Raw genomic sequence first — 22541 nt, forward strand, 5'->3', positions numbered from 1 at the left:
CTGCAAGCAAGTGTATCCTGGGAGAGGGGTTGTTGTATTTATTCTCATTTTCTGCAAGAACTATTAGTGCTGTTTCTTCATCCTGAAAGCAAGCTGAAGGTTTACCCTGGGATCACAGGTGTAGCACCTTCAGCACTGTTCCCAGCCATACCACATCCTCCTAAGCAGGCACACAATTAAGCACAATAGGTAATCTTTGCTCTAAAGCAGGTTCACAAAATGAATTCTGTTCCTCCCAGATAACATTAGTATCACACTAGGGACCAATATGAAGAAGTTTGCACTGTTGCTGCTGAGCTCTGTGTTTGCAGGTGACAAATAGACTTCAATTTCTAATGTTGCTGGGTCAGAAATAGGCTTCTAATTTTCCTAAATTAAATAATAGGCTAGTGCCATTTTTGTAGCCAAGTACATTAACTACAGAAGCAATATTTCATCTGCTCCTGTTTCTTCTTCTAAGAAAAAGTGGGGGACAATGTTGAGGGACAGAGGTGGGGACTAGGTCAGATATTGATACCCTAATCTGGACATGGTCTTGTAGCTGTTCAAATGGCTGAAGTCCCATATAAGAATTGTGGCAAGACTAAAGATTAGTTCCAACCATCACATTATTTACAGTCCCTGAAAGTCATTTTTTGCTGGTGGCCATTCAGCTTTAACTACATTGTTAGAGGCTCACAGATCTCTGGGTGTAGCATTTTGGGGACTAAAAACACTTATTTCCTTTTATTAACTTAGAAGGTTCTATGTCATGTGCTGCTCAGAGCTTTCCAGCACCACAGACGGAAGTTAATTTCCCCTCCTAAAAGATGAGGTACAAAATAATATATTTTGTATTTACTACTGACAGCAGTAAAACTCCACACAAGTGTGTAGGAGCCTGGGAGGCCATGCAGCAGCAAAGCTCCAGAGGGAGTTGTCAGCTCTCTTATAGCTCCAAGCTGCTTCCCTCTCGCTGCAAAGGACACCAACCATGAGAAATTCAAAGCCCAGGGAGGAGGGTTAAAAGGTGTCCAGGAAGGAACCATGCTGCCCTGTACCTGGGATGTGAGGACATGATCCTCAATCCCTTCAGGGGTTTCCTTTTTCTCTTCCACCACCAGTGCCCAAAGAGATGCCTGTGACTCTCAACCAATCCTCCACACTTCCATCCTCTTCTCAGAAAGAAAGGTACAATTCCTTTAGCCCCTCTTCCTCTTCTCATCTCATCTCCACAAGATTCAGAACCCATTCTTCTCCCAAGACACAGAGGCTTGTGCTGACAGCTATCTCGTCCCACCCTGCTTGCTTCCATCCTTCCATTTCCCCTGAACAGCACCAAAATCATGAACTTGTGGAATATCTTGGGCTCACTTTCCTCTACCCAGCCCAGCTCTGGTGGCAAGCCAGGCTGGACAGAGGCTACTGAGCCACAGCTTTCCCAGGGGCTGGAGGGAACACCCTGCCCATTCCTGCTCTCTGGGGCCACACAGTGCCCTTCACATCAGTGACTGCCTGAAAGGAAAGGGCTGCTTTCCTCCAGGAGAAGTTGCATCTGAAATGCCCAATACATACAACTCAAGCAGACTACAATTACAAATTAAAAGAGAAAATTAAGGTGCCAAGGCTTTGATTTGTATTCCTGTCAGCAAACTGTCAATTACATGAAAAGCTGTATTTTGTGTTTTTTTTCCCCTCATGTGGCTTTTACAGAATGTTTTACTTTAAACCAGAGACAAACATGGAAAAATCTTCATACTGAAGCTTGTTTGTAGTGTGTTTTCCCACCTGTCATCCCCTCTTGTACTTAAAGGTCACCTCAACCAAAACTTCACACATTCACTCCTAGGTCTTCCTGTGAAGTGTTAAGAGGAATCTATACCATGTAAGATCATAAAAATACTGCCTCCCTCTAGCAGTGTGGGTTAAGTTCTCATTTAATAACAAATATATTATTTAATCTCTCCAGTCTGATATCTAGCATATCCTATCATCATTAAAAGCCACAAGTCTGTCCCACAAAGCTGCTCTCAGTACATCATATCCCACAATTGTTATTTTTTTGATCTTCCAATAGTTCTGTGAAAAGTCCATTGCTATAGATATCCCCATCCCAGAGGAAGCACTTTTCTTTGAGCTACTCTGTTTCATCAAGCTATTAGATGACCTGAAGTCCCTGGGAGCACCAGATTAGTGAATCTAGACTTTTGTGTGAGTGTTTTATTTCTGACATTCCACCTTCCGAGAGATGGTTGTAGGTGAATAATTCTTCTACTCTGTCAAAAGATATATTGGTTTAATTGAATGCATTTCTGCAAACAGATTCCCATTTGCCACCCCACCTGCAGTGCTGCACCCAGCTCTGGGACCCCCAGCACAAGAGGGACGTGGAGCTGTTGGAGTGGGTCCAGAGGAGATCCATGAGAAGGATCGCAGGGCTGGAGCACCTCTCCCATGGACACAGGCTGACACAGCAGGGCCTGCTCAGCCTGCAGAAGGCTTCAGGGAGACTTTGCAGCACCTTCCAGTGCTAAAGGAGGCCTACAGGAAAGACCCAGAGGGAAGAGCGTGCAACCACAGGACAAGGGAGGATGGCTTTCAAACTGAAAACTGGCAGGTTTAGGCTAGATAGATATAAAGAAGAAATTCTTCACTTATGAGAACAATAAAGTACTGGAAGCCCAGAAAATCTGTGGCTGCTTAAAGAAAAGCTTCACAGACTGAAGATGAAAGAAGCTCCACCTTCTGCTTTCAGAAGAGAGGAATATTATACTATACATCTTTCACACCTAAAATTTAGCCATTTTTTCTCCTCTAGTCGGTGGGGGTTCAGCTCTGACACAAAGATTACCTGTGCTGTGCCTTTGGTCCCAGTCATATTCATAACAAGTCTCCAAAGCCTGCCATTTGTAGTCCACTCTGAACAGAGATTAAATATAAATCACTCTCAACATCTGAAAACTTCTCATTTGTGCAATTTTTAAGACCTCCCTGAAAACAGGACTCTAAAAATGAAGAAAATGTCCCTTTAATCATGGCCAGCAGCCACATGCTATTTTCTAAACACCAAACCACAGGCAGGAAAAAAATCCATTATGTACCCATGGTAGTGAAATTCTCCCATCAAAATGCTGGTTTATGGTGATTCAGCGGCAGATGAGGAGATAATACATTTATCTGTCTGTATAAAGAGTGCAAAATTTCTTTCCAGAAGGGATTCAAAGTATAAAAAACATTTGCAATATAAATTTGTTTTGAAAAAAGTTTTATAATCTAGTATGTTCACTGAAGGCTTTTATAGCTCCTCAAGTTTTCAGTGTGGAGAACACACACTGGGAACCTTTATGAGACAACACAAACAGAAATGTAGCTGATTAAATCATTCCCCTGTTCAAAACGCTTTTCTACAGTAAACAGTTTTACAATTGCCCTCAATTTAATTAAGCTTGATTTAATGGTTAAGCTACTGCCCCAGTTGGAGCAAGCTGGCCTTGTCCTGATACAGTGGCACTGCTCAGTTCATACTCTCTGTCTGGTTGCCAGGACATGGCTCTGGGGCACAGCACAGTAACAGCCAATGTGTTTCTTAATCCTGTAACTATCCAACACCCTCTCCAGAACCAACCACATTTAGACAGTTTAATATAGGACTGCTAATACTAAATTTGAGATAACAATGTTACCATTAGGTAGAATCACCACAGTTCAGTTTCCAGGCACCAGCAGCACCAGGACCTGTTGGCCTCAGCAGCCCAACTGCCTTTGGAAACAGCACCTTTTCTTCTCATCTCTATGAAATCTGGCTGGCAGGAGCTGCAATAGTGTTGTCAGCAATGTTACATGCCAGCTGGACAGTAAAAGTGCTAAAGTATGGAAAGTCTTCAATACCAGTGAGTTATTCCAAGTATAGAGTGAGAAAAAAAAATGGGTACTTTATCTTTTCAATATATAAACTGGAGGGAAAAGAGGGGAGGAGAGAAAAAAAAAAGAATTAACTACATTTCTCATATACATAAGATCTAATGGAAGAGAAAATCTAACTAGCCATAATACATTTGGAATTGTCTTAGTCACAGAAATGACACTGGTTGTACCTTCAGCTACCTAAATAACAGATAAATCTTTATTACTTCTCACAAACATACATATACTACCACAAGTAATTGAAGAATGTTTACTTAGCTAAAGGTTAACACTTGTTAGCATTTAGTTTAAGAAAATGTAACCGAGTCTTTGACACTGTTAAGGAACTTGAACGACAAGCTGATAAAAAGAAGGAAAGAAAAATGAAATGATTCCTTAAAAAACCAAGTAAACATTTATCTTTATTGACATTGACAAAAAATTTGCTGCCTTGCATGTTTTCTTAAGGACAGACTATCATAAGTAAGTGCAGTTTTCACAAGTGTAGTAGGGCAAAACACAGGCTATTATTTTAAAAACCCTTCCCATTGGGAACCAGCCTGAACCTCCACCATGCCTCCTTTTACTCCAGTTCCTAAGTCCTAAGAAATATCAAGGGTGAGCAGTAACTTCTGGGTCTCAGCTGAGTCTCACTTGGAGCAGGGATAAACTGTGAAGAGTATATTCCAGTAGAAACCACAACCATTTACTTTCTGTAGTGCCCATTTTTAAAAGAGCCAGTCCTTCAACAACTTCCTCAGAGAATCTCTCCCTCTTCTAAATCCATTAATATCTCAGACTCCAAGGCTTTAGGGACAGGTTTCCTATGTCTGAGGAAAGTAAAAACTAGGGAATTCAGGCTTCTTAAAGTTTGACTGGGGTATGAGTTGTAGTCCATTGCTCTAGATTTTTGATTCATTTTTACAAGGATAAAATTTCACAAGAAAATTGTGAGTGGAATCAAAACACAAATGCAGAAGAATAAACACCTTTAACTAAAAGATTTTCTGAGGCAGAGGTGATTTCATTCATGGGTGAGGATGTTTGGGGGCTGTGTTCTGCTTTCCTTAAGTAGCAGATCTGCATTCCTTGGGAAACAATTGCACACCCTGGCATTTATTCATGAAGGAGTTAATTTAAAAAAAAAGGAAAAAAAAATCCAATGAAACAAGTGTATTTGCCCTCCTTTTGCTGATGTAAACAGCAGCACTATAGGTGGACAGCCTATTCACTTTGCTTTTGGTTGGAAATACCTAGGGATTATATCTTATATTTGTGTTTATCTCAGCTGATAATAGCAAGATGCTAAGTGTTATAATATATTTAAAGTATTTCAAAAGTCACCTAAACTTTATAAACATTATGACCACTCAAACCATTCCAGCTTGACGACTCTGTATACCCCAAATGATGAATACCTGCAGCAAATGGCTACTAAAGACCACAATTTCCTCCCTCTCTCCCCGTGCTTCACACACCATAAATTCCTACCCCACATCACAGACTTGTCTCAGGACCCCTTGACTTCTGGCACCTAGAGAGGATGTTTAGTTACATAGGGCCTGCCTATGCTAAACACTAAGAAGACATTTCCAATGAATGTAAAGATACATCAATATTAGACTAAAATTATTAGGGATGTGCTGGAAATCACTGCAAGAACTCCTAGTGCTATAAACACCCAAACTGCAGAATTAATCTTAAACTTACAAATAAACAGCCTTTACCAGCATGGACATTAAGTGGCTTGACTCACAGAGAGTATTAAGTAAGTCCAAGTGTGGGTTAAAATTTTGGAGCCACTAGTATTGAAACAGAGTTGGTAGCTGTTTTGAAAAATGGTTTCTGTTAAAAACAAAAAAAAACCCAAAAATAAACCACCACCCAAAACTTTTTCATCCTCACTCATTTTTCAGACCCGACCAGAGGGAGAGAGCACAGAGTTTAGAGGAAAGTATTTTTATATAAAATTATCTGAGAAATGAATTCTAGTAATTAAAACTGTGCAGAAGATGAAATCTTCACTTATTGGGGCAATCCAAAGTTATGTCCTTTGTTCCCTGCAGAGCTTATAAATATTATTTTACACAAAACAGACTACAGGCTTCTGTCCTTAGAGCTAAGATCTAGTCTGTGAGGAGAGAAAACCATTTGACTTGGGGAACTAAATGTTTTGAAAAATGTGCACTTAACTAATTTTAAATTTGTAATCTGAATTAAGTCTCTAGTTTAAAGGGTGTGTTTTGGAATTATGAAAACACAGTATTATTCAAAACTAAAAGAGAGATTGGTCAACCTCAATTTACATGTAAAACTCAATTAATTCCTAATTATGAGACCATGACCAGCTCTTAAATAATACATTTTCTCCCACCCCTGATTCAAGTACACCCTTGTAGCATTTGTTTCTTCAAAGAAATGAATGCAAACTCCTTTCTGTTTGCAGTTAACAGCAACTAAAATGGTTACTACATTCAGAAACTGCCAATAATGAGCAGGATTTAAAACAGGAATAAGGAAAAAATCAATTTCATCACAACTGCCCTGTAGTTAAAACTACAGGAGAGGTCTGTAGTTTGACCAAGTAATTAATATCACTGTTTGGCGCATGTTAACTTAATTCCAAATTTTGTTCTATTTACTTCCTATTTGATATTTAAATTCCTTGGAATAGCTATCCCAAATACTTAGTTTGTAATTGTAGGAACTGCTAGAAACTGGTTAGCCTTTAAAAAAAGTCAGTGTATTCCTCTGACTTGTGTTGGCAGTGGAAAGTAATGCAAGGTGCCTCCTTTGTGAATCAAGAGGCCAAACCACCATACCAGGCCCCAGGGAAGTTCCAGTGAAGCCACTTCAGGGACCATGTGCCCAGCTTGGTCAGCTTGCTGCAGCCACCAAAGGGGCAGGTTCAGACAGGGGAGATCACAACACTCATGCCATATTTATGAGAATTGATTTACCAGACTGACCCAATCCAATTACACTGCATCTGAAGAGCATGCTCCCTCTGCTTTATTGACACAGTTGTCTAAATCTAAATTATAGTTTTAGAAATTATTCTTGAACAGTAAAATTCTGTCTTTCATTTTAATATAATTAAGAGATAATGTCAATGGAACAGAACCTTGCCAGGAGATAATGAGCTCATGCTGACAGACAAATATTAAGGTGAAAAAAGCATTTAGTGAAAGCATATTTTTTTTAATCCAGTAATTGAAATTCCTGCTATACCAACTGATCAGTGTCTAAGTACAACAGAGCAGCAGACTGGTGAGGTGACAAAACTGGTACCATAAATGTTTGTCAATCCACATTCTCATTGTCTTTGGAGATTGTTTGTAGCAGCCAAGAATAATGGTTTCCTCCACCCTCATGGAATGATGTTCCTTTGTACATGGAGGCATCCTTTAGGACACTCCTTTTTGGAAACCTGGCAAATATCAGTAAAAGATCTCCCAGCTCAGTGCTCACTATCATTCCTCTTACAGGGTCAGTTCTCCTGCAGCAGCTGATCCACAGTACTGTCTGATCAATACCAGCAGGATATTTTTTAATATCCTGGTGGAAGAAAGACTCCAAGACCCACCAGTATCGCAGAAAAGCAGGTCTTTACATTGAATATTCAGCTTCTGTCATAAAGGACCTAGCAGATTATAGAAAGCAATGATTCATTCCTCTATCTTCAGCCTTTTATGCATAGCTTGCAATGGCAATATCTGCTCCTCAACTTATCAAACCTGTGGTCAAAGCAGTGATTTGGCAGGTGAATTCTTAGGTACCATGTTTGATATTTTTGACAAAATTGGTTTTGTTTTTGAGAAAAGTGGTGTGTATTAGTCACTATACAGGTCATCTTTCACTATCTGTGTACACACTGGATCCTACATATTGTCCACATTTGGGCAGGCACAAGATGGCCTAAAACACTGATGGCTAAGGTCAACTAAAAATATTTTTTAAAATAAATAAAATTGTATAAAAAGAAAACTGCGACCAGTAAGAAAAAAAAATGCTCAAAGAATAAAGCAAGAAATGTAACTATAAAAGTAGAACTAAACAGCCCTGGCACTTTGCTGTCTAAGATACCCACAAAAGCAGAAGAAAAATTTACCACTTGGCAGTAGAATACAAAATGGAGTATATAATACTATGAGCAAGGGTGCAAACTAGAATTGGTCTTGGATGAGTTACAGGCAAAGTGAATATTTAGTAGGCATTAATAGCATTGCCCTGCTTAGCAATACACTACAGCTGGCTCAGGTGCTTGGAGTTTAGGAAAAGTGTTTAAAATATTAGAAGAAATACAGAGAGGCAATAGAGGAATTAGAGGGTAAGATGTGTGAGGAGAGACTTCGGGAGCTAAACTTACAGTGTCTCAAAGAGAGAAGACTCAGGGGGCCTCAATCACAGTCTATAAATACCTTCAAGGTAATAATATAAATGAAGGAAGGGAATTCTCCGGTCTCAGAAGATGGCAGGACAAGGAGCAATGGCCTGGAGCTAAGGAAGCAGGAGCACGGGGTAGGTTCCAGGGAACAGTTCCTCACTCTGGCCTCCGCTGTGCCGGATGAATCCACTGCAGGGAGGAGGAATCGCTCTCCTTCCCCCGGCTCGCGGGCACGGTGCCCACACACATGCACACGGTGCAGCCGAGACTGCTCCAATCAGCCACAGCCCCCAAGCTGGGCAGCTCCCACCGTCTGCACGGAGCCACAGGCTCCTCACAAACACACAGCGATTCCAGAGTGGAGGCTTCCATTAACCCAGCACCACTTCTGTGAGCAGAGGAGGGACATTGTGTTTCTCCATGGCTCTATTTCACATTATACCCTGGGATGTTTCTGGTCTTAAAGTGCTGTTACAAAGGCTGGTTTTGCACATTCTGCAAAGGGTGAACAAAGCTCAAATCACAATATTAGCACCACTTTCATTTATCCACTTGGTTCGGTGGAGAACAAAAACTTACAACATTGCACTAGTTAAACAGAATGAAACCTTGGGCCACTTGTCTACCCCTAGGATATATCCATGTCCTCAAACAGCAAAAATCTTCCCTCCTCCATTTTTCAAAAATATCTTTTTGCCAGGAGAAAAGACCGTCCCAAGATTTTCATCTCTTGTGCTAGTTCCCAACCAAATCCAACTTCAATTTCTCTGGCAATTTTCTTATCCTCCAACCTACCTGAAATTGTGATGGTGGCAATTCAGAAGCCCCAAAGCAAAAAAAAGACTGTGAATTCTGCATACACAGAGAAGTACCTGCATCCAGCAGAAGTCAAAGCACTTAGAATGAGGAAGGACCAGAGTGACTGAGACAATAACTTGAAGTTTCTGAAGTGGCATGACTGACTGACATGGCTGGTGGCAGAAGAACACAAGCAAAGCACAGTAAAAAATAATCATAGCAGCACTCTCAAGTACTGTGCAAAGAGTTCAAACCAGAAGAGTAAGTGGACATGCCTCTTAGTCCAATGACCCACAAAGAAGAGTCACTGTTGTTTTTGCACATTAAAGAATGGCTTCCCAAAAAATCAGTTAATCAGCTCCTCTTCCAGGGACAGGAAGAAATAAAGCTACTTCACTTTACAGAAAAACCCTTTCAGTTTTACTGCTGTCCTAACAGAAACCTTAAACACAGAACCAAACAAATGTTCTGACACTTCATGACATCTTGACTGTCCAATCTGTGTATGTTGCCCTTGCTCTGATCACAGCAAAGAATTTCAAGGGAAGGGATGTCATGTGTATGCTCAAGGCACTAAGAATAATGATTTTATTTAACAAGCATTTTTCTGGTTCAGAAAACACCATCCCTCCTGCATCAAGCTCCCCATCTACTAAGCTAACATGTTAGCTGGGTGCCAAAGAGGAATCCAGGTTGCAGCTACCACATCATGATTTTCTAAAGAACCAAATCACCCACTTGTAACCTGGTAAGATATGATCCTCTTTAAACTGACCGTAGAAAGAGGTCAGGAAATGCTTTGGATTTGTATCAAGCTGGCTTTTCAAGCTTGTCTACATTTTCTAATTCAATATGCCCTGAAATGGTGCTTTATGTTTGCAACCTTGCTGGGAGCTTGCATCTTGCCTCAGCCCAAAAGCCACCATGCCTGTTAGCACAGATTTATGTTTGAAACCACCTAAGCTGTTATTAACATCAGACAACTTAATTACAATTGGACACTTCACATATGGTGCTTGGCACCTCTAGAAAAAACAGACCTCTCAGCAGGGCACTGACATACGTGTAAAAACTCCATAGACAGACTGTCCTGAAATGGTAACCTGTGAAAGACTCATTGCCTTGTTAAACATAACCACCTCCTTCCAAAAGGAAATCAGAAGAGAACTCCTGTACAGAGATCTACTGGTTTTAAAAGGTGGTGTTTGTGCTACTGTAGCCCCCAAGCAAATACTGTTATCATAAAAAAGATTTTAGCTGCTGTAAAGACAGATATGTTTGAGGGTTTCAAAAACTGTTTTCTACATTTTTAATTGAACATACAAAGCAGTATCAGCTCCAGTGAGGGCTCTTCAACTCATATTTGCATCTTAAGCGAGTTACAGCTTAAATGTACTAAAGCATATATTTGTGTAAGCTACCATACCACATATTGACTGAAAGGCTAGGCAGCTTTGTAAACACACACTCTAAAAATTATCTGTCTTATTTATATGTTGTCAAGAGACTGGAACCACTTCTGGGTACATAAGATACATTTTTAAAACTATCTAATTATGTACAGTATTTAACTTGAAAGACCTGTAGCCATTTTGGCCTCTTAGGAAAAAAGAGCATACATGTTTTATAACTCTAAAATAATGATTTCTAATGGAATATTGGAAAGTATTGCAGCCTTAAAAATTACACAGTCCAAATTAGTCTACATCAAGCAAGGCATACATAGCATCTATAGGAATTTAGTTGGTGACACTAATTTGCACTGTGAATTGCTTCTGTATAGCAATTATTTCACCCTAACTTTGTTTCCTTTTAAAGGTAGCAAGTAAAGCAAAGTAACTTCTGCTTTATATGTTCAAAAACAGTGAAAGAAAATCTCTAGTTGGGTATCTATCAGAACACAGTATCAGTGACCACAGTTAACATTTACACTCAGCAAGCTCCAGAGTTTTCAATACACACAGAACACATAACTCAGTAGTAGCACTTAACAAAGGGCAATTTTATTTTTTCCACATACCAACCACTGAATACTTGTCTGTCTTATGTAGGTGTTCTGGAAAAAAGACAGCAAGAAAGCAAGCAGGCATTTTTAAGGTGAAAAACTTTGACTCGGTATTAGAGTTCTTTGTTTTATTATTATGCAATCCTGCTTCCTAACAGCAGGAATCCAGAGGCTATTGAGTGATGCAAACTGATGCAAAACTTTGTCACTGTCCTTTGACACCCATTTCCATCCCTCCTCCTCCTTGGAGTGGTATCCTCTGTGTATCCAGATTGGATTTTTATTTAAGACACATTTTTAAATTGACATTTATAGTCAGAAACTATGTGTGTGTACTCTCTACAGTGCAGGGCACATTTCTGAAAACTGAGGGGCAGGGGAAAAAACAAAAAGGAGAGGAACAAAAGGGGGAAAAGGGAGACACAGAGAAAATGAATATGGCCCAGTAAGTACTGAGGGAATCTCAAGCTCTGGAGAGATGCATTCAACTCTCTGCTCTGCCAAATTCCCTGCATAATGCGAGGAAATCAATTAGTACCTTATCTGTGAAATGGGGATACTCAATTACACACAAGGGGATTATGAAACTAAATAAATAGTCACAAATTTCAAGTGATTTAGTCAGTATAGAAGTAAAAGACAAACAGTACCAAGAGAGAAACATATTACAATTTCTATTCTACACACATACACACAACAAAATTACTCCAGTGACTCTTCCCCTGCAACAGCAACCTGCTCCTCTGCACCACCAGTTTCAGGCAGCATTTCCAGTGGGCCAGCAAGCAGCTCTCAAATTGTGTCCCAAATCACCTGCACCTCCAGGATGGGTATCAGCATCAAGCAGTTGGAACATGGGTGAGAGTAGCTTATCCAAGCAGGAAGCTACAGCAATGTTTCCTTCCTTGCAAGCATTACCAGAAATGGGAGAGAAGCTGGCCTCACCTCAGCTTCCTAGGTATGAACAAGTCTACATCTCCAGCTGATAAAAGCTGAAAGATTACCTCTGAAAGTGCTTGCAGTGAAGACAAATTTCACCAAAGACTGCAATCTGACCTGGAGAATTATTGAGCTGCAGATTAGACTACTGTTTCTGTATAAGAACATCTCAAAGATTTATAGAGAAAAAAAATAGGTATAAGGGGGGTCATTAACAACTCATGAGCTCCTAACTGAGCACACAGTGCCACATGAGCTACTGTGTTTAGCTTCTGGAGTTAGCCTGGGAGCCAGCCCACACAGTGCCATGTGCTGCTGCTGGCAAATGATCTTTTAATGGCAGCAGCTATATGGGGTTGCTTCCATTCAGACACTTCATTCCAGGATGATGATTAATGATAATGAGAAATTATTACAACTATCAGAAGTATTAGTAAATATTCCTACTGCTTGGTATTATAAATCTAGAGAGGTCTTTGAGACTGATGTCAAATCACATGATGCACACCATGCACTTAATTTTACATTTGATAACTTGAATTTTGGGAATAAATTCAGCACCACTGGAAGAGGAATCTACTAATTCTTTAGAAGGCCATAACAATATTTAAGTTATCAATGAAGGAACTTTAAACATGTGATACAGTACTATCCTGACAAACAAATAGTTAAGGATTGCCACAGTGTGCCAATTTATCTCTCAAGCAATTTTCGTCCTCTTGTTCTGCCACTCCCCCTCTATGGCAGAAGAACACCTGTATTTTCAGTAACAGCTTTTACAATTTTAGAAACATTGGATAATCTAGGTTAGAATGGAACTCTAAAGAACATCTACAGGCAGACAAAGAATAAGCACATGATCTCCTGAAAAGATTAAACTAAAACCAATAAATGAACCACTTTCTCAATGCTTGAATTCAGCTCATGAATTTTAGGGAGGCACAGTGAGGAGCTGGCCTGGCCAGTGCTGCTTCCTGCTGCAGCAGAGCCATGGAGAGAGAGCTGGCCCTGGGCTTGCCCAGCCTCTGCTCACACCCTGTGCTCTTGGGGCACACGTGGGATGCAGTGAGAACACTTTCCAGATGGCTGAAAATTGTTTCCCTTAATAGTGTTGTCACTATGGTCTTAAATCTAAAGAGCCTCTGTACAGGATGTTTTACCTGCCAAGAAAGGTCATTTATTAGAGAGAAATCAAGGAATTGTATTTTGAGTTTTTCTGAGTGTTTTTAAGAAGGTGCCAAATACTGTTGACAAAATGTTTTTCCCTTTTTATTTGTGGTGGGTTTTCCTTTTTCTCTTTTTTTTTTCAGTCAGCTAGTGAATTTTGCAGGCTTTTGGGTTTTTTTGGTAATCTAAATACTCATATTAAAATAATATTAAAATATAAACCAGCATTTTTGAGCACAAATAATTAAATCCAGGCATATTAATAGGTTACCTTTTTCTCCAAATACTGCTGAGCATGCTGTAGGCAGTCATCAACTTGAAATTATTTTTATTAAAGATGTGTGTGCCTACAGCACACAACTCAAGAACTGTCTCTAATGAGGCAATATGAAACCATTTAGTGACAACTATGTTTGGAAAAGAAAAGCCAAAATTAAAAACTACTTGCAAGACACTTTATGGCATTTTCTTGAATGCAAATATATGGACTTTGAGCAGTATTAACAACACTACTCTCTCTCCTCAATACCTAGTATGACTCTAAGAACTTAAATTCTCTCAACTGGCATTTGCTGTCTTTAGACCAGCTTTTAATTACCTGAAATTATGACAACATATTAAATGAATTCACATCTCGTTTAAGCCTTGAAAGAAACTCATGTTTTGATTACTCTGTTATTTTAAGAGTGATTACTGCTCAGTCCATTCCTACAGGGCTCTGTAATCATTCCTTCAACCAGAAGAAGCTGATAAATTATGTATTTGGAAAACACTATTCTTACAATCTAAATTTTCAACAGGTATTCAAACTATAATAATTATTGAAAAAGGACAATGTCCATTTAGATTGGGATATAACTAGACAAAATTAGAAATACTTTTTTAAGATTGTTTTCCATTTACCCCACCTATTTAAAAATAGTTCTTGAAATTGTAACAAATTTGATATCAGAAAAAAATTTGGACTTGTTTATACTTCTTTTTCCCCTCTATAAAAAAACCCAAACAACAACCACCATCAAAAATATATGGGTTTGTGGAAATTTTTGATTTCAATAAAGCTTGTATTTTCCCACATAATACGGTTTTGATGAAAATCATCTTGCAGGGAACAATTCAGAAAAGCTGGGGAGTACACAAGGACAAACAGCCAAACTTAGCCAACCCTCCGTACACAGTGCTGCAGAATTTGTGAAAGTTTTCAGAAACTCATTCTGGTGACACTCAAAATCCTCTAAGCCAAAGACTTATTCTATGTGAAGGTGCTTTATTCAAACTTTAGTGCCCACTATAAGCCATCAGTGAGGTCTGTGTCTGTTAATGCTCCTGTAATATTTCCATTGTTCTCAAAAATCTTATTCTATCAAAGGATAATTTATCCTGCCTGAAAGATGACACAGTGATTCAAGTTTAAGTATTTTTTATAACATTTCCCAAACCACACTTTCCCTTTCCCTTTGTCTAGTTCTTTTCCTGCTAATATAACATCCATCATTTAATTAGTTATTTCTTCTCTTAGACTTGATGGCACCCACCCTACTACTGCCCACCTATAAAATTACTTTAAATACATGGCAGTTGCCTCTGCAAAGCAACATTAATTCCTTCCGTCCACCTCCCTCTTCTAATTTCAAATTTTCTCCTCACCATGGGTTACAACCACCTGGTGTTTCACAGCTCTTTGCTGTTACCAAGACCAGTTCCAATTTCAACTGTTATCAATTATTGATTTAAAGGCAAACTAAAGCTTCATACACCATTGATGCATTTACTTCTGTCTAAAGCAGAAGTGGTTAACTTTGACCCCTAGGAGAGACATTGGTGTTATTTCTATTTTTAGGCTTAAAATCTTAATGAACAGCAGCTTTGACTACACAGCTTTAAGTACCACAATTAACAGTTCATAAGCAATACCATTATATAAAGAACACTGACAAACTTCCATTTTCATTGCAATTGTGTTGGACTTACATAGCAAGGTCAAAAGAGAACAGTAAATACTGACATGGAAACAAGTCTCTGTGAGAAATGCTGAGTACTGCAGTGTGAAATCATTTCACTCAGCCTAGTCAGAATTGAAATCACAGCCTCCACAGCCCTCCAGCAAAGTGGGAAAAGGGTTAAGTTTACACAATTTGTACAGTGCAGGAAGGTAGTGCTGAAGGGAAAAGAAGGATCTCATAAAATCCCCATACACAAAGCTTCATGAAATAGCTTCTCTGCAGAGATTCACAGCAAATTCACAGCACCAGACAGCATTAAATGGACTAAATATTAGTTCAGGTGGGGGAGTGAAAGCCATAACTCAACCTTAACTTAGCCATAACTCCATTTCTCGGCTTTTTAAGATGTTCTCAAACAGAAAACCCCTTCCAAGTTTTTCAGAAGAACACCATGTGCACTGGAAGAGGTCCTCAAATTGGTGTTATAATTAATTGAAAAGCTGAAAGCCATGCAAGCCATTAACAAAATTTAGAACAGAATGTGATTTAGCAAGAACTAACAGAATTGTAATAGATCTTTTAAAAAAGGAGTAGCTAGCACGTTACTGATTAAGACTGTATGCCCAGAAGATTTCCCAAACTTTTTATACACAACTCAAGTACACAACATCCACTTCCTCTTTGCTACAGGAATTCAGCCACACCTCTCCCTCTGTAGTTCTCTCTAAAACATCAGGAGTAAACACAAAAGAAAAGAAAAACTCTGAAATACTCAGGCTCAGAATAAAGGATGCCATATTGAAACAAGCAAAACCATGAGTGCAATGTTAACTTACACCTGGCCAAAGAGGCACAACAGAGTAACAGCACAGTCCCATTCAGGAGGGGGAAGGCCCCCACAGCATCTGCCCTTCATCCCAGTGTTGAACACACTGCCACAGTTCAGGCACTCCCTGACTCGGGTCACAACAGAACCAACTGCTTACAAATACTGAAGCACTCATAATTGTAATAAACTTACCAATTGCATTTATGAAAACACAAAATAAAATAGTTTTACATTAGACAGCATTAAAACCAATGTGGGTCATACAAAGCTGTATAGGATGCATAGAGCTATAAACATCTGAGCTTGAAGAAGAATATAAAAATATGCATATTTTGAGAAATGAATAAGAATTAAACCCCTACCAGTGGAATAATAAAGAACTGAATTTGATTATTTTGGATGCTTAATCTCAGCTCTTTGTGCAGCTAGAGAAGCTGGAGCCCAGGAACTCCTAAACCTCACACACCTGCAGTTTGTTCCTATATCCATTGCAGCCTTGCTCATCCACTGGTTCAAGACAGGAATGTGCTGACCTTGCTGAGGTGGCAGGCTGCACTCCAAAACCTGCCTACAGAGAGAGTGCCTGGTTTTAGTCTACAAGCAAGAAAATGCCTTTGGGACCTAACTCAGCCTGGTGTGGGTGTGTGCCAAGAGGCACAGCGGGCTCATGGTGCCACCCAGCCGTCCCCTTTGTCCAGGCTACCCCAGCAGCTCTGTGCTAGCTCAGCCCAGTGCAGCCCCAGGACGGCTCCTGGGAACAGCACCTCACCCAGCTCTTGTTGAGATGGGGAGTCCATGCAAAGGTGGAAAACAAAATGTTTGCCAGAACCCAGCCCTGGAGTCCCATCACAACAGAGCCAGCCCTTAACTCTGTAACAGTCATTACAAGCCTTGAGAGCAAATCAACCTCGACCAACACCAGAGCAGAAATATAATAGAAATGCCCAATTTGAATTTCATACACATATGAAATGTGTATGAAATTCAAATTGGAGGAGGCTGTCAGGGCTTCCTTTCTAATTATTCTCCTTGTTCTCATTAGCTGGTGCACTGCTACTGCCTTGCACAACAAAACCAGAGGAGCTTGTGATAATTAAGTTTTTTCCAGGAAGTGTTTGATGCCACAAAAAAAAAATAGTTTTTATAAACTGTAGAAACGGTTGATCTGTATTTGAATCAGAAATGTGGAAAAGTTAGACCACAAGAATTTGCAATAAAATTCAATCTTCACAAAGGACAAAAGACCAACCTATCTGCAAACTTTCCAAAAATACTTTTTTTTCATTCTTTATTAAGATATAGTGATTAGTTTGTGCAGAAGAGCTGAGTATTTTAAAGAAGCATTGTGATTAGATTGCACCTAAATGCATATATTTAATTTATATACTTACGGCCTTGATCTTTTGCAAAGAGTTTCAGAGTTTTTTGTGCATCTTTTCCTTGCAGATACAACTTTAGTTGTTTCTTTACATCACCAGCAGATGGGGCTCACTTATAGCTGAAATCACTGGACATCACACAATTTTATATTACAGACACAAATTATGTTGTACACACACATATTTCCACTGCATGCACTTTCATTTTCATGGTATATTTACACACTTTTCATCTCATAAGAAAAATCTATATTTTTAATTTACTGATACAACTGGTTATGGATTTTTAAAGTTATTTGTAATAACTGCATTAATCTCAGAACTACTTTTGCATTGTAAGCCCAGTTTAGATCAAGTTGTAGTAGCAAGAAGAGGGATCTATTGCTAGATAATTAAAGTGCCAGCTTTGTAACTAGTTACAGGTTCGTGGGAGCTGATGGGGACTATCTCATTGCATGCCTTAGAGTCACAGAATGCTTTAAAGCCAGCTGCATGCAGCTCCAGTGTAATCAACAGCAGCAAAATCAAATACCCTTTTTTTGGGCAGTGCTTCAATCTATTAAGAAACCTCCAATATTGTTTTGATGTACCAACATCCTTCCCTCCCCTTTTATTTTTTTAAGGTCAAAAAAGGAGGAGTGAAGCCTCTCGCTGTACAGCCTGGAAATTCAGTCAGGGAAATGCCCTATTTTTATCACCTACTTTCTCTCTTTCTGAAGGCTTTCCTCACTACATTATTTTCTCCCCCTTCCCAGTAATACATGAGCAGTAATTCCCCTAGAAAATAACTGAGCTTCCATTTCAGCTATTCAAATTTCTCAGGATGGATTTTGTGAGTGCAGAAGGGCTTTAGCCTGTTCTCTCAGTCCAAGTAAGCAGCACTGGGAACTCTCTGGTTGATGTCAATCAGAAACATACTGTGCTCAGGTTAAGCAGCAGCAGGGACCCTCAACTGCCTATTTGATAGAAAGATTCCATAATGGAAGACAAATAAAGGAGATAAGAATTGCAAAATGCAAGAGAATGACTTTGAGTCCATCAAATGCTCGCCAACACAGTGGTAAGAAAATAAAACTAAAGTTAAAACAAATGCAAGTCTATTTCATTATTCATTGTTTAGTGCCATAGACAATATATTTAAAAAATTCTGTGACTTCATCTTTGAGGACTCCAGGGGGCTTATCAGACCTGGCTTCTGCACAGGCTAATCCTAATTCTGCATTAAAAACTGTATCCCAAACAAGAGCACCTCTGACTACATGGTTTGGCAGCACCCACTTGATTTACATGGTGCCTACTGCTCTAGTGCTCCATCGATATTTTTCAACAAACACAATCACAAGAGTATCTTTTCAGACAGTGAAATTTCAGACAGCAATTGATTAGCTCTCAAGACTCATCAGATTTTAAATAAAACCTGTATGCAGAAAAGAGTCTTTCACACATCACCAGAACACAGTGACAAAAGTCAGCCCTAAACAACAAATGTTGTGATGCCAGTTCATTCCTCTAAATGGGTGCCAGGACTGAAAATCCCTCAGTCCTAAGACAGGACTCAACAGAAATACACAGGGTTTGCAAAATGTATCACTCATTAAGGAGTCTGAAAAGCTAATTGTGCAAATAATTTGGTATTTTTAAAATATTAGCCTGCTTCTGCAATATTTTCTTTTAGTGGATGCTGAATTTAACCCTGATATTTTGAATTTAATTTCACACTAGCATACTTCTGTGATAATCTCTGAAACTCTAACTATGGAAAGCAAATTAAGAATTTGTGGTGATGCTTCCAAATTTCTGCCTTTCACAAAATGTTGTTAGAGTTGCCACACTGTTAGAGATCTTTATTTCCTTCTTGATACCGAAGAGACTTTTCTGACTGCTGATCTAGGAGGGAGGTGAAGCAGTTTGCCTGGGCAGCCACTGGTCCTGTGGCCCAATCCTTGCCTACAGATGGGATTGCACAGCCCCAAGGAGGAGGAACAGGAGCAGAGTGGCCCAAAGGCACCAGGGAGAGGAAGCAGACACAGTCTGTCACAAGCATCACCCACTCTCAGTCTTAGGCTACAACTACAGCTGAGTAGAGGGACAAAAATGGAAAAAGAGAAACCAAACTTCTTAGGGAGAAAAGGGAAATATGGTCTGATCATCCAAAAGATAAGAGAAGGAGGGAAGAAAAGGATTTACCTCCTGTTTAGTCGTGTCTCCCAGAAGGCTGAAGAAGTAAACACAGCTATTTTCAAACAAAGAGAGAACAAGAGCAATGAAGTGCTGGGACTTGTATGAACAAGTAACAGACATCACCATGTACAGTTCTGAAAGATATTCAGAAGTTTCAAGTCACCTGGATTGCACTTGTTTTTAGATGTTTATACGAACTAGCATCAGTTTTCAAAATCTTTCAGGTTCTTCCACTATATGACCAATATCTTGTTTTGTAGGGTAATGTTTATGCTAACTCTGACTCACAAATATTCTGTTTCTCCCAAGAACTCCAGGTAAGGAGCAGAATGATTTTAAATTAGAAACATGGTCAAAAGTTCCTGTATAATTTCTTGAGAGACTGATTTCCATCACATTTCAACTCAACACAAAAAAGTGGTTAAAAAAAAGTTAACAGTGACTGTCTCTTTCACTAGCAACAGCATTTTAATTAATACATTGTTATTAGAATGGATTTGGATGGAAAAAAACCAAAGTTATTCTGCAGCCAGTACAGTAATAGATAGAGAAAGCTGAACACAACAAGTATTTAATATTCAAAACTGAAACTAGCACTGAAACAGCTGCTATCGAGCAACTTGAGAAGCTGGGTGAATTCACTCCACTGAACACCTTCGATACATGGCCCATGATTCACTTCTGACTTCAACTACTGAATCCAGCAGAAGTAGTACTTTTTTTTTTCTTTCATGCTCCAAATTGGCACAAAACAGACCCAAAGGTACATCCTTGAAACATAGCTTTAGCATTTTACTGGAATATGCCCACATGGTCATCAGCTCAGATTGCTCCTAATTTTCATGACATATACTATCAGAATGTTTTCAGCTTTTTCATGCTGATTCTATTGATTCCTTAACCCTGTGAACAATCTCCTATGAACAATAAACCATTGCATACAATGCAATCTGTCACAAATCTTTGCTTCACATATGCATGACCAAGATATTATTTCTGTCTCTAAAGGCTGCAGAGTCTTGGTCGACTGGGTGAGATCCAGACAGCCCCATCTGTGGCTTTCAGAGTAAGGCTTGTGACCCAAATGCATCTGAAAATGTGTTGTCTTCTGCTGTAACAGCCCTTTGGTAAGGTGACCACCAGGAAAATGTCAAAACACTGCTGTAATAGTTTTACATTGCATTCATAATTTGGCAGTTAAAGCTTTGACATAAACCTTTGAATTTGCTCATTCTTGTGGCTCCAAAATGCAGAAGAGTTTTGGCACATCAAATAAACTTTAGTAGCCTGACCTTGAACATTCATTTATTCTTACAGTACTCCAGCAGCTATAAAGAAACATATTTAAACATAAAGCCCTTCCCTGAAGAGCTTCCATTTGAATGCTTGACAAGACCATGACAAGCAGTAGGAAGGCAGAGGGATCCACACTGAGAAAAGGAAGAGTCACTGTAATAGGATCACAAACAAGTTCACTTAGCAAGGGTACAGTTTGCAGATTTGTGAGCTTTCCAAGAACTAATTGCTGCTCTTGTGGGTGAAAAAAATAAAAGTGAACACTTAACAGTTTGAAATGGAGCTGAATAAATGTGGAGGAAGAAATAATGTTTGATGCAAAGTGTGAAAAGAAAAAGGTCTCAAGGCTCATATAATTTACAGAGGAGGCAAACAAGAATTGACAGGTCACAGACATAGGCCAGGGCAGAAGTGTAAAGAGTTCTGGAGAAGCAAGAACAAGCTTCAGCATTTCTCTTGAAAAATGAGAAATTTCTTTTCTTCACTCCTAAAAGAGCGAAGAAAGAAAGGGTAAAAAGTTAATTTCAAGACAACATAATAAAATATTAAAAAGTCAAGTACTGTAATGTGGCATTTGTACTGAACACACTTGGTTGTCAATGCAAATGCCATAAAGTTTAACATTTTAGTTTGAACAGATGCTTAATTGTATGCACTTAATGAACCATCATAAACCAGGAAGATTCCTGATATGGTTGTAAGCAATGTGTTACACTGCATAATTGCAGGCACAGATATAGGAATCTCAGCCTGATTACAGTGAATGGGGTACAGCAGACACAACTAACAGAGCTGATAAGGTCCTGATTTTTAAAAGGCCTTTAAAAGTTTAAGCAGGCAAAATAATTTTGTCTGGAAATGACAGCAGAAGTCCTACAGTTGAGAAGGCAGCACTGGCCTTCACCAAGGCAAGAAATGGGCTCTGTATTATCAGGGATAGTTATGGCACAGCAGAGTGGTGCATAAAAAGCACTAACCCTAGAAAGCATTCTCTAATTATGAAGAAATTATTTTTATTTCTATCCCTTTCACAATGATATTCATAAAAAAGGCTAATGACATTTAGAAAGAGAACTAGAAAATTGTCAGAAAAATACCCCTTATCACAGATTATATAAAGTTCTTTTCATTTACAGAAGAAATTTGGCACAAAACTCTTTCATTACTGTGAAGTGTCCTTAGTGTCCTCTGAAAATTTCTCATTCAAATGTAATGACAAAAAGTATACACTTCAGCTTTATCCATTTTACATACCTATCCCTATCAACTTTTGGAGCAGTTTGTTAAGCTAAGATCAAATCTAAAGAAAAAAATGTAATGGCTTATGTAATGCAATGGCTTATGTCATTATGGCCTGCAGAACAAGAGAAAGTAAGGGTAGGAACAGGTATAGCCCTTATCTGCAACTGCCCCTTCACTAGGAAGCCATCAAGCAGCTAAACACTGTAGAGGAAGATGTTTTAAATTTGTGGAAGGAAAAACAAGAGAGCCAATAGCTGCCGCAAACAAAAAAATAATGGAAAACACAAAAATCAGCTGCTATCAGGGTATGAAAAAACTGGTACTTGAAAGTCTCAGGGGACTTGAGCCACTGTGCATCACAACACTATTAACTCTGTGAACCAGGTGTTAATGAAGTTTCAAGGGCAATGGATGAGTGTAGACATCTCCAGCTCTTTCTTTCCCAAAGCTGTCTACACCAGTGAAGTCAGAACCTGTTCTAGAAGTTCTTGCC

Source organism: Agelaius tricolor, unplaced genomic scaffold (genome assembly GCF_023055355.1).
Source record: "Agelaius tricolor isolate 1412-34295 unplaced genomic scaffold, bAgeTri1.0.p SCAF_15, whole genome shotgun sequence".
NCBI classification, from domain to species: domain Eukaryota; kingdom Metazoa; phylum Chordata; class Aves; order Passeriformes; family Icteridae; genus Agelaius; species Agelaius tricolor.